Here is a 15,951-nt window from a genome sequence, read left to right on the forward strand (position 1 = left end):
TGATTCAGTTAGGGATTAGTTTTGCTTGAGTCAAAGTATATTTTCCAATTTATTCTCCACTTCTCACAGTTGAAACTTCTGCGTGTTAATATTTAGTTATTCTTTGCTTCCGCCGGATTATGCAGCCGAATTTAAAGCCAGCAACTGTTTGTTTGGCCTGAAATGCTAGTTAGTTTGTTTTTACTTGAATAGGAAATATACTCGAGATCTACCTATGTTTGGTTTTTTGTTCTTTAGAAAATAGAGGCATTTAAACATTCCCTTGATAAATCAGATGCAGTTCATGATGTCAGGACAGCCTCTTGTAAAAAGGGCGTTAAAACAAAAGAATTTGAATCACAAGATCCTGAATGAATTGAGATGCAAAACAGTGTCATTGACAATGATATAATAATCTGATATTGTTAGATTATGATTCACTAAAATCGCATAATGCATCTTCAACATAATAATATGACATAACGCCAGTAAATTNGGATTACCATTATTCATTCGTTCAATTTGTTTTTGCGGATCTCTGCAATAATTTTCAAATAAATTGGAATCGATTCGACCCGAACTTCATTCTGTGCTTCATCTACTGCTTCGTGCATCAGAAGAACCGTCAACCAACAAGGAACCGCTCCCCAGTGCTCCAGACCTAGTGCTCCAGACCTAGTGCTCCAGACCTAGTGCTCCANCGCCAGTAAATTGTTAAATACACTCGTTGACAAACATTGAAAAAGCGCAATTGTAAACATCATCTACAACCAACTAATTACAACATTATGTTCAAGCGGGTAGTAAATAAATTATGTAGTGTGTATTAAATATATAATGTCCGTGATTAACCTGCTCTTACCGCGGCGCGTCCTTCCGCGTCCCTGGGGCGGCGTAAGTGGCGTGCACGCTGCCTTAGTAGCTTGGACGAATTAGCCAAAGGACACAATATTTTGTGGCTGTCATCTGTAATATTTTAGCCACTAATTAACAACATATGTAGAAGAAGCCCGGTAAAAAGAATTTTATCATTGCCATTTGAGAAATCGTAGAAAAATAGCTACTAAGATGGTCAATGTGTACTTGAATCAAAGGCCTTTAATCAAAACTTATTGTGATTCTGACTGGCCAGATAACTAGGTAGATCCTAGTGTAATGTGAATTTAATTCTAGCGACCAACATCGACTCAACATGTGGTGTTGGCTGTCATCGGCGACACGCTAACATCTCTCAAGTCATTTATCAAAGTGTGAGGTCTGCGATTTAGTAACAGGATGACTCCCCGTATACAGTGCAGCTGAAAACAAAATTTCCAGCTATGGATTATTCCAAGAGGCTATAAAACTTCACAGAAATACATAAATAGTTTCCACAATATGTGACGGTAGAGCCAGACTTGTAATTAGGTAAGTTAGACAGTTGAACCCATATAAAGTACTTCTAAGAACGGTCAGAACGACGTTACTTCATTAGATTTTGCAAAGCAATAATAATTTACGTCTCTTTCTCTCTCTCTCTCCTAAGTTAAGGCACTCTTCTTCTTCGTTTACAAATATCCTAATAATTTATTAATTAGTATCTATTAGTACGAGTAATTGCTGCAATTACCAACTGAGCGCATCAACTGCTCCGCGCAACTTGTGAACTTCGCAGCTCGACTAAAGCTTCGATGGTTTGAGTATCGATTACAATCAATCATTAATTACATTATCCTAAGATTGTTCAGTTTTCTGTAAATTAGACACTGCTGCGTACCTAAACTAAATTGACGTTCAACTTATCGTTTTTCTTCAATCGCCTACAACCACCCCTCGTTCCCAGCATTGGAACTTCTATCTGTGTAGTAAGGACCTACAATTGACTGACAATAAAAACCAAACTAGTTAAGGCCTAGTTTGTCCCAGGCAGAAAGTATTATATAACTGGACCGACAACGAAATTATTCAGAAAAACACAGGACGAGTTCGAAGTTAACTTTGATGCTTAATCATCGACTTCCCTGGCGTGAAAATGAGTACATAAAAAAAATTCGCGCCTTAAATCTCACTAAAGCATTTCGAATTTAGATAGGGAGGTGAAAATAAACCCTATCTTTAGAAGATCCAACCAACCTTTAAAAGATTTCAAACCAGGCCCACGCGCATGGATACAACAAACGATCCTCTAAGTTTTCGGAGCCGGAAGATAAGTATGACACCCGATCGAAGTTAAAAGAGCGAATAAGATTGTTCGATCTTCGAAATCTCGTAATGGACGAAAACGACATCGCGAGTACAAACCGCCGTTTGTCAAATCACTAATGGCGTGGAAAATCGGGAAAGTCCCGCTTCTAACAACGAACGGGCCAAATCTATAGACGAACCCGAATAATGTATCAGCACTTGAGTTCAGAAGCGCGCTGCGTCGTACTTCCTTATACGGCATAACAAGTGAAGCTATACGTAGATGAGGATGAAATGCGCTTTATTGGCAATAAAGAAGTTTCTTATCTACAAGTAATGCTCCGTTCCCTTCTTTGGAATTATACTTTGATTTGCAAAAGAGTTCGTTTACAGACCCAGATTTGTATAGTACAAAACGATACATCTTGGCTAAAATACATTATGGATTAGGAGATATCCTATAATAATATTTAGATTTCATTACGAGACTTTACAGAAGTAGATATTATAAAAATGCTGCATGATTTGGGACTATGAATATGATTTTGATGTGACGACGGTTGGAAAATGGAAATTAATTTTCACTATCATTTCCTTTATTTTTCTTCATATCATCAATTTAGCACACACTAGCAGCGTGTTGTAGTAGCACAATGGAAGTGGCAGCGAACGCGACAGAATTAATGGAGTGATTTGCTATTGCTTTCCCCATCGCACTAATCAATGGGCCAATGTGCACGGCTTTCAAGCTGTTTGTCTTCGTTAACTTGTAATCAATCGCTACCAGTGTGTTTACTTTTGATTCCAATATATACATATAATATTAAATTTTATTATCGGTACAGCTGACCTAGCGAATGTTCGTCAAAAATAATGGTGAAAGATTTGTTCAAATCGGTCCAGTAATTTTTGAGTTTATTTGTTACAAACATACAAAAATATCGGAAACTCGAAATTAAGGTACATGGTAGCAGTCCCGTCAATAATTTATTATGTTAGTGACCATGAAAGATTAAAACAATATACAAAAATACGATTCTTTCCTCTTTACGATATTAAGTATAGATTAGTGTACATAATCTATTTCTAGAAAGCTTTACCCAGTTTTCTTTTACTTAGAAATATGCAAGCACCAAAGCACGATAATTTGTCTTTTCCCGCGACTGTATAAATGTACGGTCATGTTCCGCGGTTTCCGCCGACTCATGAGTATTCTTCTGAGTTAAGAAGTAAGATTATCAGAATCTGAACTTAAGTATTTTCAAAAGACGGTAGAAGGAAGTCGCTTGCTCTAGAATAACGTAAAAAAGTAACTGTTATACAGGGTGTTTGGCGCATCGTGTGCCAAAATCATTTGGCGGATAGAATGGGTCATTTCCTATATTTTCAGCCCCCATAACACGTTCCATGCCAGATGGCTACTTTTATATTAATTTTTAGTAATTTCACCAAAATAACCAAATAGCATAATTTAATTTCAATTTAAAAAAAAAACTACTAGGTGTAGCCTCAAAGTAAATATTTTGTTAAGTTTTTACCTGCTTTGAACTTATTGTAAAGTAAAAAAAAGGTTCAAAATTCAAAATTTGAATATCAGTCTGAGTAGAGTCAATGCACTAATTTAAGGAATTTGTGAAGTTGTTGTTATTATTTAAACAAGATTAGTATACCGTTTGAATGGGGATAGACTAGAGAAGTTTTGATAAAATCCGAAGATCGCTATCTCTTTTAATTTTTTTATTATAGCCATGTAAACTTAAATGTTCAGTCCATTTTTAACTTTTCGAAAAACTTCAAAGCTTAATTAAAAAAAAACTAGATGATATTTGCCAGTAAATTTAGATTTGATGCAACCCTACATCAATGCACGTCAAAACAAAATATTTACTTTGAGGCTACGCCTAGTAGTTTTTTTTTTAATCGAAATTAAATGATGCGATTTGGGTATTTTGGTGAAATTACTAAAAAAATTCATATAAAAGTAGCCGCCAGGCATGGAACTTGTTATGGGGGCTGAAAATTTAGGAAATGACCCATTCTATCTGCCAAATAATTTTGGCACACGATGCGCCAAACACCCTGTATTAATATACTAGCGCCCGCCCGCGACTTCGTACGCCTGGATCCCGTTTTACCCCCTTTTTTTACCTCACTAAGACGGGATTCTACGTTCTAAAAGGATTAAGTAATTTCCGATATTTCGTCATGAGTGAGTGAGTCAGTGACCTTCGCTTTCATAGATATAGCAGATAGATTTTTACACATGTTCGTTTTTAAAAACGCAATCTCAACAAACTCGTAGTCGTAGCGGCTCCGTGCAGTACAATCGGATAAATGAATGGTAGATTCGATGAATGGCCCACAAATTGGACGAATGTTACAGCTTGTAAAGTAATCTGAGACAGGGAATCGGAAGCCTAATTTATTGCTTTGCTATCCTTCTTTTATAACGACGAACAATGAGGCTAAATGTGCAGCATAAAATATATCTATTTTATTATTGATTTACTGCTCTATGTTTCCCCCGAGAAGACAAATCTTTGGTATTTATTTTAAAACTTATAAAATTGAAGGCTTAAAATTTAATGTCAAGTACAAAATAATAAATAAATACATATTAAATAGAGTTTGAAAATATATTTATTTTACTTTTTATCATTTCGATCTTGATTGCTAGGTCAACTACTGAAGAATTCACTACAATATTTAGCTCTGTTACAAATTTATAGTCATACATTGGTTGAATTCCTACAAGTCATCCATTTTTTAGAACATAACATAGAACATAGTCCTTGAATCAGATTTCTGATGTAGCGAGCTTGTCTAAAGCCCTTCTGATGTCTAAAAGAGAATTATTTGAAATTCATCTTACAAATAAAATACAAATGGTATATTTACATGGCTTGTTACACTAATAAAAAATATTTCTTATAAGCTTCGCTTTTCTGAATAAAAATGTCCTTGTAACTAAACGATTTCCAAGAACACTCAATAGTATTAACGTAGTTTGTCGAGCAAAATATTTACCGATCACGAGGTTGCCCAGCGTTTAGCGTTTCGTCCGACTCTCATATACTCGTATACCATGAAAATGTTTTATCAACGTTACATAAATACGCGTACATTGTACGTAACCAGGTACCGTTTTGGTTTGTATACATTCATACCACAAAAGCTTCGGGAACGCTAAGATTACACGCCTGATTAAATATTTTCGCTCCAATGCAAATAAAGGCTCCGGAGGAAATTCTTCGGTAAACGTTTGGATTCTATAGAAAATATATGTTTAAAATATACATATACCTATATTTATTTACACGGAATAAGTACGTGTGATTTATGTCAGCGTGAGCTCGACGGCTATACAGTGTGAGTCACGTTAAAGTGCACATATGAAAATAGATGAAACTAGACCTATTTTTATCGACAAAAAAGAGGTCAAAAATTTTTTGAGATTTTTTTTTTAATTTTTTATAGATTTTTTTTTCTTCCAATTACTTATTGTAAAGAAAACGTGATAACTTTTAAACTAAGCGGTATATCCTGATGAAATAAAAACAGTAATAATGCTAAATAACAGGCGATACTAAAAAAAGACATAAAATACAGAAAAAAGGCCTACAAATAATAAAAAATGATACTTTTTGAAAAAAAATTGCTTTTAAATTCGTGTTTTTTTGGTTATTTGGTAAATTTCTCTAAAAAATGCCCCTATAACCGGTGGTTTTTATTACTTTGTATTATTCTCTATCGTATTACCTTCGTAAAACCAAAAATCGCATGTCTCTATCCCTATCACAACGTTTGCAATGATCGTTTGAACTAAGCCTCTCCAGGCGCACCATTCAACGCTTCGTTAACAACGAAACTGAAAATGGCTCTAGATTTGTAATTTTGATAAAGACAAGTTAGATTTCAAATAAAAACAAAAGATTTCGAAGTAAAATAAGCATTTTTAGTAAAAACTAAAATTGTCTCTACCTGTAGCGGAGAATAATGTTCTGGCAGGCCTTTGTTCAAATGATCATTGCAAACATTGTGATAGGGATAGAGACATGCGATTTTTGGTTTTACGAAGGTAATACGATAGAGAATAATACAAAGTAATAAAAACCACCGGTTATAGGGGCATTTTTTAGAGAAATTTATCAAATAACCAAAAAAACACGAATTTAAAAGCAATTTTTTTTTCAAAAAGTATAATTTTTTATTATTTGTAGGCCTTTTTTGTGTATTTTATGTATTTTTTTAGTATCGCCTGTTATTTAGCATTATTACTGTTTTTATTTTATCAGGATATATAGCTTAGTTTAAAAGTTATTACGTTTTCTTTACAATAAGTAATTTGAAGAAAAAAAATTCTATAAAAAATTTAAAAAAAATCTCAAAAATTTTTTGACCTCTTTTTTGTCGATAAAAATAGGTCTAGTTTCATCTATTTTCATATGTACACTTTAACGTGACTCACACTGTATTTCTCAGTCGACAGTTTTCCTTAAAGCATTTATATTCCGATTTTGCTTATCAAATGATCGAGTACTAAGCTTATTCAATAGTTTTATTTATCGTCTTGTATTGTCAATTTTATCAATTTCTGGTATTAAGTGTTTAACTCAAAACTACATATTACTTATGTCATTACCTACTAAAGTTTTTAAATGAATACTTTTATCTCAATAACAGAAATAGCTGTAGATTCTAAAGCATAGTTTATAACACGAATTATAACAGTTATTTCTTAAGTGGAGCTTAATTTAGGTAAGTTAGTTAATAACAATAATCATGACAGGGGTTGTTATATCGTTACTCGACTTTAAGCACCCATTCATTCCCACGCTATTATAAATGCTTACTTACTACACTCGCTCCTACGCCAGTTGAATAATAAAATAGTTTCTGAACGTCTATAACAAATCACTTTTAGAGGCGTATCTGTAACAATTATTGACATTTATGATAGCGTCCGTTTGCCTCACACTGTTCCCTGCAAAAATCTTCTATTTTCGAATCCAACTGTCTGTCAAATTCTATGCGTATGTCTATGTTCTATCTAACTAAAAATAGAGACTGAATTTGGAAGAAAGTATAACTCTACATCTATCTACTATCTCTATTAGGGTATGTAGCGTATTGCTAATTTAACTTTAAAAACAGACATGTAGTTACATAATTTGTCCACTAATCGTATTTTCGAAATAATAAATTAAGTAAAAACTTAAAAAAAATCCCTAAATTCATCTTCTAAACTAAACCGTAAACCTTAGTAAAATGTGGTTTAAATATATCAGATTAGCTGAATAGATCGCGCCGTGCTACTAGTACGTGTGACCACAAAATTTCCAAATTTGAATAGCACTATGCAAAAGGAGCGCGGACGTAGCCGACCTAAATACGTGACGTCCTGCTAAAGAGGGGCGGCGGGAGATACTTATTAACGTCATGTTATTTGCATGACAAATCCACCGCAAAAAGTGGACCTCACTCGCTGTCCAAATGTAGGAATTAAAATCAAGCCAGGACCAAGCGGTACACTCTGTGGTTCTAACCTAAGCAAGCACAGGTGCTGAGTGCCAGATAAACTCTTACTAAAACCTGTAACATGTTTGCTCGTTGAAAACTTGGGACCGAGCTAGCAGTTTCATTATCAAGCTATCTGGGTGTATGGACGCGCTAATACCAGGGAAATGCACTTCATAGTTCAAATTCGGGTTGAATGTGGATTCGAAGCACGGGGGTAAGTTATTGTATCTTAGGACGAGAAGTTTAGGTATAGTAAATTATAGTATAGTAGGTATATTCATATAATTATAATATCTGTTAGAATTGGTGAAATAGTCTTTAACGATTTATTTATTTATTTATAAAATAAGCAGTACCTACCGTTTATGAAGACTTATGCTTTTAAAACCATATTTAAGGGTTCATTACAGATAATACTTAAGGTCAGAAATCTATGTTAAAATGTTGTACCGTTCATGAATACTAAAGTCATAGCCGGGTTAAGTATAGGTACTGTTAATGTACTACCTATCTATACAATACGTATTCCTAATACACGTTTTTGCGAAATGTTTTACATTTCGCATCTGAGGCATCCCTATGTAAGGTGTAATGGAGAATTTTTTACTCGAAAGAGAGACAAAAAGCCCGTCACCTGAACCATTGGGCCGCAAGGATAAGCCAAGCCGAAATTAATGTCATTTCTCGTTAACAAAACACACAATTAGCTCTATAAACGAATGTGCTTGTATCCCTTGATTTCGTGGAAAGAAATGGCGCTAATACCCAATTATCTGTCGGACGAAACGTTAATTTTGTAAAGGTATAATTTTGTTTTAGGGCACGTATAAATGCCAGCTTAATTAAAAATGAATGTAAGATAAGATATAGCTGCGTTTTGTGACGACATTACTTGTATGACAGCGCTGAATGATATTGATAATTACATTTGTTGGGTGGGTTTGGAGTGACCTATAAAATGTGCGTAACGTCGAAGTCGTAAGCCATATTGTTAGCAGTAAAACCTTTTTACGCGATATCTATGCGTCGCTAGCGTTCTAAAAAGAGCACGTAGTTAAAACTAGCGTTACCTTCGGTGCTCCAGGTAGAATGCCCCGGCGCGGCTTATCAATGAGCTTTATACCCGGGTGGGTGCGCGAAGAATAACAAATTCGTTACCGGGCACTATTCCACGGGGCTATTAGGTGTATAAGATAGCAAGTGAGGTGCGGCGATCGCGGTTAAGTAGGACGTCTCCATAGCAATACCGGTAAGAATCATTATAACGCGACAGTTCACTAGATTTTTCGTAATTGTGACTTGTGCTTTTTTGTTAATGCACTCTCACAAAACCATTCGCTATCCAAAAAAAATTCTCAATGATAACATAATAAACTTAATTTTATTTGTAGTTATGTAATTAAACATTGAATTAAATTAACTGAAATTAAACTCTACCCATGTAAGTACTTACATTATTACAGTTTAAGTTAGTTACACGCATACTGCAGTTAAACACAAAAGTCGCCTCATGTTTATGCTTTCTGTATGACCCCACTATTAAGCCACGACCTTTTTTATACCCTCGTGTAATGAGACAGTGAATCTCGAAGGCTTACGCTTTATTGCACCTTTATGCAAATTTTACTGCATACTTACAGAGTTATTTGGTTGCATGTAGTAAGAATAACTATGAAAACTGGTGGTAGATTACTTATAGCTTGTTATTAGAAGCACACATAATGTAATAACCTCATATTTTGTTATACTACGCATATTGTGTACTTTAATATAATTTTTGCTGCTAAACGACTTACGGCTAAGCCCTACGATGCGTTGTTTTAGATAAGCTTCATAATAACACACCTGCGCGAACTGCAATGTTCAGACGTACTTAAATAAATAAAATGGCGGCGGTAGCGTGCACGTGACCCTCGGACCTGACTACATGTGGAGCCCAAAACCCGTAAAATATTGAGCAAGAACTATTTATATGGTTCTTCTTAGAAATATTGCCTTCTGGGAAGGTATTCCACAGAAAGTCTTTGATTAATGTTGAGTCATAACAACAACCGTTTCTTATTCCCGGATTTGAGTACGGTACAAACCAGCAACAAAACGTGTTCGCTATGAAAAGCCCCAAGATATCGAGGACCCATGTCCAGCGCTGAAAGCTGGAAGACAGCAATCGGCTGTGAAAAATATCCCCACTCAGCTGGAATGGGGGTCACAGCGTTTGGAATAGACAAGATAAGGAATGAGTGAAGTGCGTGAGAGCAGCCCTGAGGCGGTGAACACACGACTTGGCTGATATTCACTCGCTCCTGGAGCCAAGGTCATGGTTGATACGTAATTCCTGACTGACGAGACAAGTTACGAAGTTCTTTTCAGTCCAATAGCAATAAAATCTGGCGCACGTGGCTGGTGTAACGGCACGTACATGTAACACTTTTCCCAGTTTATTCTGCGTACTACTTATTAAGACCTCTCGTAACATTATCACCACATTATTATATTTTTGTTAGTAGGAGAATGCGAGATTTTTTGTACAGATATGACGATAGAATTATTCAAAAGAATGGTGACTTAAGCCAAAATAGCTCACTAAGTCCTCGCTCTAATATTACTGAAACCTAGTAGGTAATAAAAAAACTAACATTATATTCTTACGCATAATTTCGTCAGATTTAGATATTGTCAACGCTACAGCCGTCCATGACCGTGGCTGGCGTCGAGGAAAACCGCAATATACGAGCCGAAACCACCTCGTGAGTTCCCAGCCCAAACATCGCGCCCGTGTTCGCGTGATATGCGTAAAGATTACGATCTGGAGGTAAATTTGCGGGCCGCCTGCGTAGAGGCGCTTTGTTTTCCATTCAGTTACAAAGTTTGCCATTTCTATTACAGTTTAGCCTCTTTGAATAGAGTTGCGTTTGGTTTATCTGCGTTTTTATAAAATAAAGATTACTCTCCTTTGTAAAGTTGGTTAATCTACTACGGCATAATATACCTTGGCCTCTCCCAATGATTTCCATATTGACCGATTGGTAGCGGCCAAGGCCTTCCTGCTTACTTTATGAGGTCGTCGGTCCACCTTGTTATCTGTTGTTCGTCATCCATAGCTTTGCGATATTTTTGCAGCTCTGCTCCACATCTAATCTGCACCTGCTTAAACCAAGTTTTCGTGAGATTTAAAGTTTTGTTTGATAGCATAGGTACTATTTACTTAAGTCTGTATGGCCTTTTAATTATTGAGATAATGTTTACATCGCTCCGCAACAGGCTCACTGCAAACGACTTTCTTATTTCGTCCTTCGTTAGTTTCTCGACGTCTCCCAGCTCACACACATCAGATGCGCAGGCACGTCTCGAGATGAATCGAAGCGAACACACTCTGAAAACTTTTACAAGAGAAAAGATAAAGAGAATGGAAATAATTCGTGTGTATATCAGTTTAGGTATACTTAGAAAACTAAAAAATAGCATTTTTCTGCGTTGAATACGAAATTAGCTGAACGAAATACCTATCAGTCTTCAAAAAACATCGTCATTAATTGTATGATCCGCGCCGCTGTCGCCTGTAGATTAGCGCACGATTCGATCTCGATCAGGGGTGGCAGACATGTTGGAATTCGGTCTAGAGTTCTTGGCCATCCCTAATGGACTATTTGGGCTATAAATTTTGTGCCTTAAATTTTTTCAATAAGTAAAAGAAACTACAGCGCCTAAAACTGCTTGTATTTTTTTCTAATTGACCATTCCTATCCATATTACAAAGACGAATCTCAATTGTATAGATTATGTCCTAAGATCGGTCTAAATTGAAATTCAACCAATTAAAAAGTCTTGATCTACTTGAACGAAGATTTTGAGCTACGCCCCTAAATCACTGCGTTAGTTCTTGTCAAAAGAATTTCGCCCTCACACGGCTCAAATAATATTCGGGGATCATACAGGTCGAGATTTACATGTTTTTGCGGTGTAATCGACCCCACAAAAATCATAAAAAATGTGTTCGTAGGTCGCGGAAAGGTTAAAGACTAGCTTCCATTTTGCGCGAGCCTTTTGCAAGTGACAACCCTACGTGCGATAGCGCTTGCAAATTACGCCAGATAGCGATCGCCACCGAATTGAGTTCAGTTTTGAGGTGCACTTGAAACAAATTGGCCTTGTTGGTTCAAACTGGCTATCTTGTAGATCTTGTATCTCTTTGAAGAGGTAAATAAGCTTAAAATGGAGTAGTCATAATGGGGGTAAGGCTATAGGAATACAATCACTTTTCAGCCAGTTTAAAAGACTGATTAAATGCATATTTAAACTCGGGACGCTGCACTGTAGTTAGAAATCCTACTTACTTTAAATGGAGATAAAAAAAACAATAGGCCATAATATGACCTTCAGAGGAAAATGCATCAAAATCGGTCCGAATAGCAACAATTATAAGTAAGAAAAAAATGTTGAGATAGATTTTTTTTCTTATTTTTCCTAAAGTAGTCATGACTATGTCCACCCTACGGCGCCGGCTCATCGTTGAATTTTGGGACAGTATGTATAAAACGCATCAACTTTGGTTGTGGACAGACGACATCGTAAAGGTAGCAGGGAAGCGCTGGACGCAGGCCGCTACCAATCGATCAACATGAAAGGCGTTGGGGGAGGCCTATGTTCAGCAGTGGACGTCCTATGGCTGAAATGATGATATTTCTTGTCTCGACTTCACTTAATAAGGCAACCAGCTGAAATAACAAAGATCTACAACAAGAGAGAAGATACACAAGAGAGAAGATACAAGCATACTTCTTACAAAGCAGTATTCGTCAGTCACAGTTCTTTTTAATAGCAACATTATTATTTTTTGTACTTGTCACAAAAACCTAGAACAAAATACGTATATTTTTCGAAAACCGCGCGCCCCTATAACTCACGTCACCGCCGGCACGCGTTCGGAATACATCCCCAAGGTAATCGGATAGCGGCTTTCAGCGAAAATTCTTGTCCCTCTTTATAAATTGATCTTGAGTTTGTGAATCTTTCCAAGTGTGACTCGATTTAGTTTCCTTTTTGTTTGTACGGTCTACATCAATCATCTTTGCGATTCCACGCCAGGAAAGGTGGGATAGCTGTGGGACCTTCACCCTTCACTGCTCACCTATCTTGTTTATTCGAATCGTTTATAACTCGGTTGGTCGAGTTTTGTAAACGATCGCTCAAGCACTGTCAAGTATCTATTACATTAATTTGAACTGAGTTCTTGCTGAAAGGATGATGTTTAATTACCAATTAGATTAAAAGAACACTTCATCATGGTTATAGCAATACTTTACTCGTGAAAAGTCTATTAACTTTCAATGCAAATTCATGAACAGTAACTACTCGTACTATGTAGAGTGCAGATTATTTAAAATAATTTTCACGAATTTACTTCCCAGGTTTGTGATTTGCATTCCTGTGGCAACCTCTTTATTCGCTTGTTTCTACACTTTTCCTATTCGTAGGTAAATCATTTTTGTACCATAACTACGATAAAATCTATACTAATATTATATAAATGTGAAAGTAACTCTATCTGTCTGTCTTGTTTTCACGCTTAAACCACTGAACCGATTTTGAATTGTAGATCAACCTACTCATAAAAATTTAAAGGACGTGATATAAAAGGAAGTTATAAAAATAGTACGTTTGATTTTTTTTTAAGTAGTTAGTACCTACATACAATACAAGTTTTTTAATTCTAAATTTTATGATTCAGCCCCAACATTGTAAATGTCTGTTGTCGCCTTCCTCCATTAACTTTTTTGTGCCTCGTCGCAGCACTTCAGTCATTAAGTATTCTAATGGACATTAATTTAATATGTACGTGGCTATATAAATTAGTTTCTATTACTTAACCTATTTTATAAGTACATAAATTGGTACTTAGCGGATATAATATACTTTTTGAGAGGCTGTCACAGCTATTTTTCGAATATAAATGAATCAACTTCAAAACTTTCCTCCTTTTTCATTGTATTAAAAGCAAAGTTTCATTTTTATCCAAACTTTTTCTTAATTACACAGTACTTTTTCTCAGTGTGCCATCTCCGTTCTTTTTTCTTTTTTGCCATTTCACGGTGTCCGCTAGAAACGAGGTAACCGAAAAACCTGCTAGGTATGCTTATTCCTATGATATTATTTTAACATAATTTCAATTTGGGTTCCAGAAACATACCTACGTCTAAACTTTACTGCAATGTAATTTAAATTTTCCATTTGAAGCTTTTTGCAAACACTTTCTGCTTAAATCTTCCCTGAACATATAGAGTTATGTGTAGTTTGGCCTTCTATTTCTCTAAGTCTCTCACTGCAGTTATTATCACAATTAATTTATTCGGTAGTGAAAGCGCAGTTAGTACTTCATTAAATATAAATAAGTATGACTTTTCGAGTAAAGTGCGAAGTAATTTGGCCAGCGGCGATATTTCATGTAAACTTTCCAGCGCACTAAGACGAATAACAACAATTTTTCCCGGCGCTGCACCGGGTGACAAGTGACGGGGACATTAATTCTTGTCTCATAAAGTCGCTAAGCAACTCTAGTAGAAGCTTATTACACAGGCGCGTTTGACAAATTCACTTAGATTTTGTTCGTGACGCCCGCTTCCGGCAACTTTATAATTCCGTTAGTCATACACTCGCGAGGAGCTGAAATGTATTAAGTATAAAGTACATTACGTTTTTGAAACCAAGTTCGGATCGTCTGACTGGATTTTACACCTATGTTTATAGTTTTCAAACTTTATGAATTACTGATTCTAAACAATATCAGAATAATAATAAGAAGGTACAAATTTACTACAAATAATATTTCGAACAAGATGATTTCCTTCTATATTTTCAGGCTATCAAAGTTCCTCTTAAATCACGGTGCAATATAATAATTATGCAAAGGTTTGTTTATACTTATATAAGCTATGTTATTCTTTCCTTACGTTGGTTTCTATTTTCATTCGAAAGCGTCATCAAAGTGAATGTACTATATTGTTGGTTTAAGCATATGCNGAAGTAGGTACCTACTTACTACTAATAATATTTCAAACAAGATGATTTCCTTCTATATTAGTCGGCCGTTTGGTGTAGTGGTTCGAAACGGACTACTATTCCGGAGGTAGCGGGTTCGATTCCCGCACAGTACAAACATTTGTGTGCATGAACATATTTGTTTGTATTGGACTGGGTGTTTTCTATGTATAATAAGTATGTATTTACAAAAAAAAAGTATTTAAGTATGTTTATATCCGTTGTCTAGTACCCATAGTACAAGCTTTGCTTAGTTTGGGACTAGAAGCGCAGTGTAAAATGTCTAAGGATATTTATTTATTAATTTATTTATATTTTCAAGCTATCAAAGTTCCTCTTAATGCACGGTACAATATAATAATTATGCAAAAGTTTGTTTATAAGTTATGTTATTATTGTACCAACGTGTCATTCTTTCCTTACGTTGGTTTCTATTTTCATTCGAAAGCGTCATCAAAGTGAATGTTCTATACATTGTTGGTTTAAGCATATGCACGACGTAGCAATAAACATCGTGTCGGAGCGAGTTTAGCCAAGATTAAGATTCAACGATTCAGTTGAGAGTTCCACTGGTTTATACTTAGATGAACATTTAAGTTCACTAAGCTCCGGCTAACCGCTATACGCGGCTTCGAGTAAGAAGTTTAAAAAGCTGACGGCAAAATTCCGCTCTGAGCAAACCGGAACGAGTTGTGCCTTTTTCATTTCGCTTTAGGGATGCCGTATTTTTTATTCATTAAAACTTAACTTCGGTATCATTGCTTTCTTATTTGCTTTATGTCTTCCTTGTATCGTTTACAATCCTATTATAAGGAAGGGATGAAGTTGATACCAAGTAAAGGGACTTAAAAGTTTTGGTAAATAGGAAAAATGAGGACCTAACTACCTACTCATTCTACCAATTCAGTATCTAAAGATTTGTGATATTCCTTGAGCATTTATTGAAAAAAATATTTAGTTTTACTTCAGCAGAAGGATCCGTATCGGGGTCCTCAAATCTCTCCCAGCCGGTTCACAGCCCACTGCGATATAGAGTCAATAGAGCGAATATAGAGTAGCACGTATCAACATAATATTTATTTCACAGGCGAGTGACGTTAAAGGCGCCGGTAATACAACACTCACGTAACTGTCGCTGATATCGTGAAAGGTTGCACAATATTGCATGGGCATGAAGCGTGAATCTAATATCCTCACTGGAAATTGCATATCGTCTTTGTTCGATCCACTACACCTCGATACTGTATTAGAAAA

This window comes from Ostrinia furnacalis, unplaced genomic scaffold, assembly GCF_004193835.3.
Source record: "Ostrinia furnacalis isolate ACB-3 unplaced genomic scaffold, ASM419383v2 OfSCF1657, whole genome shotgun sequence".
In the NCBI taxonomy this organism is placed as follows: domain Eukaryota; kingdom Metazoa; phylum Arthropoda; class Insecta; order Lepidoptera; family Crambidae; genus Ostrinia; species Ostrinia furnacalis.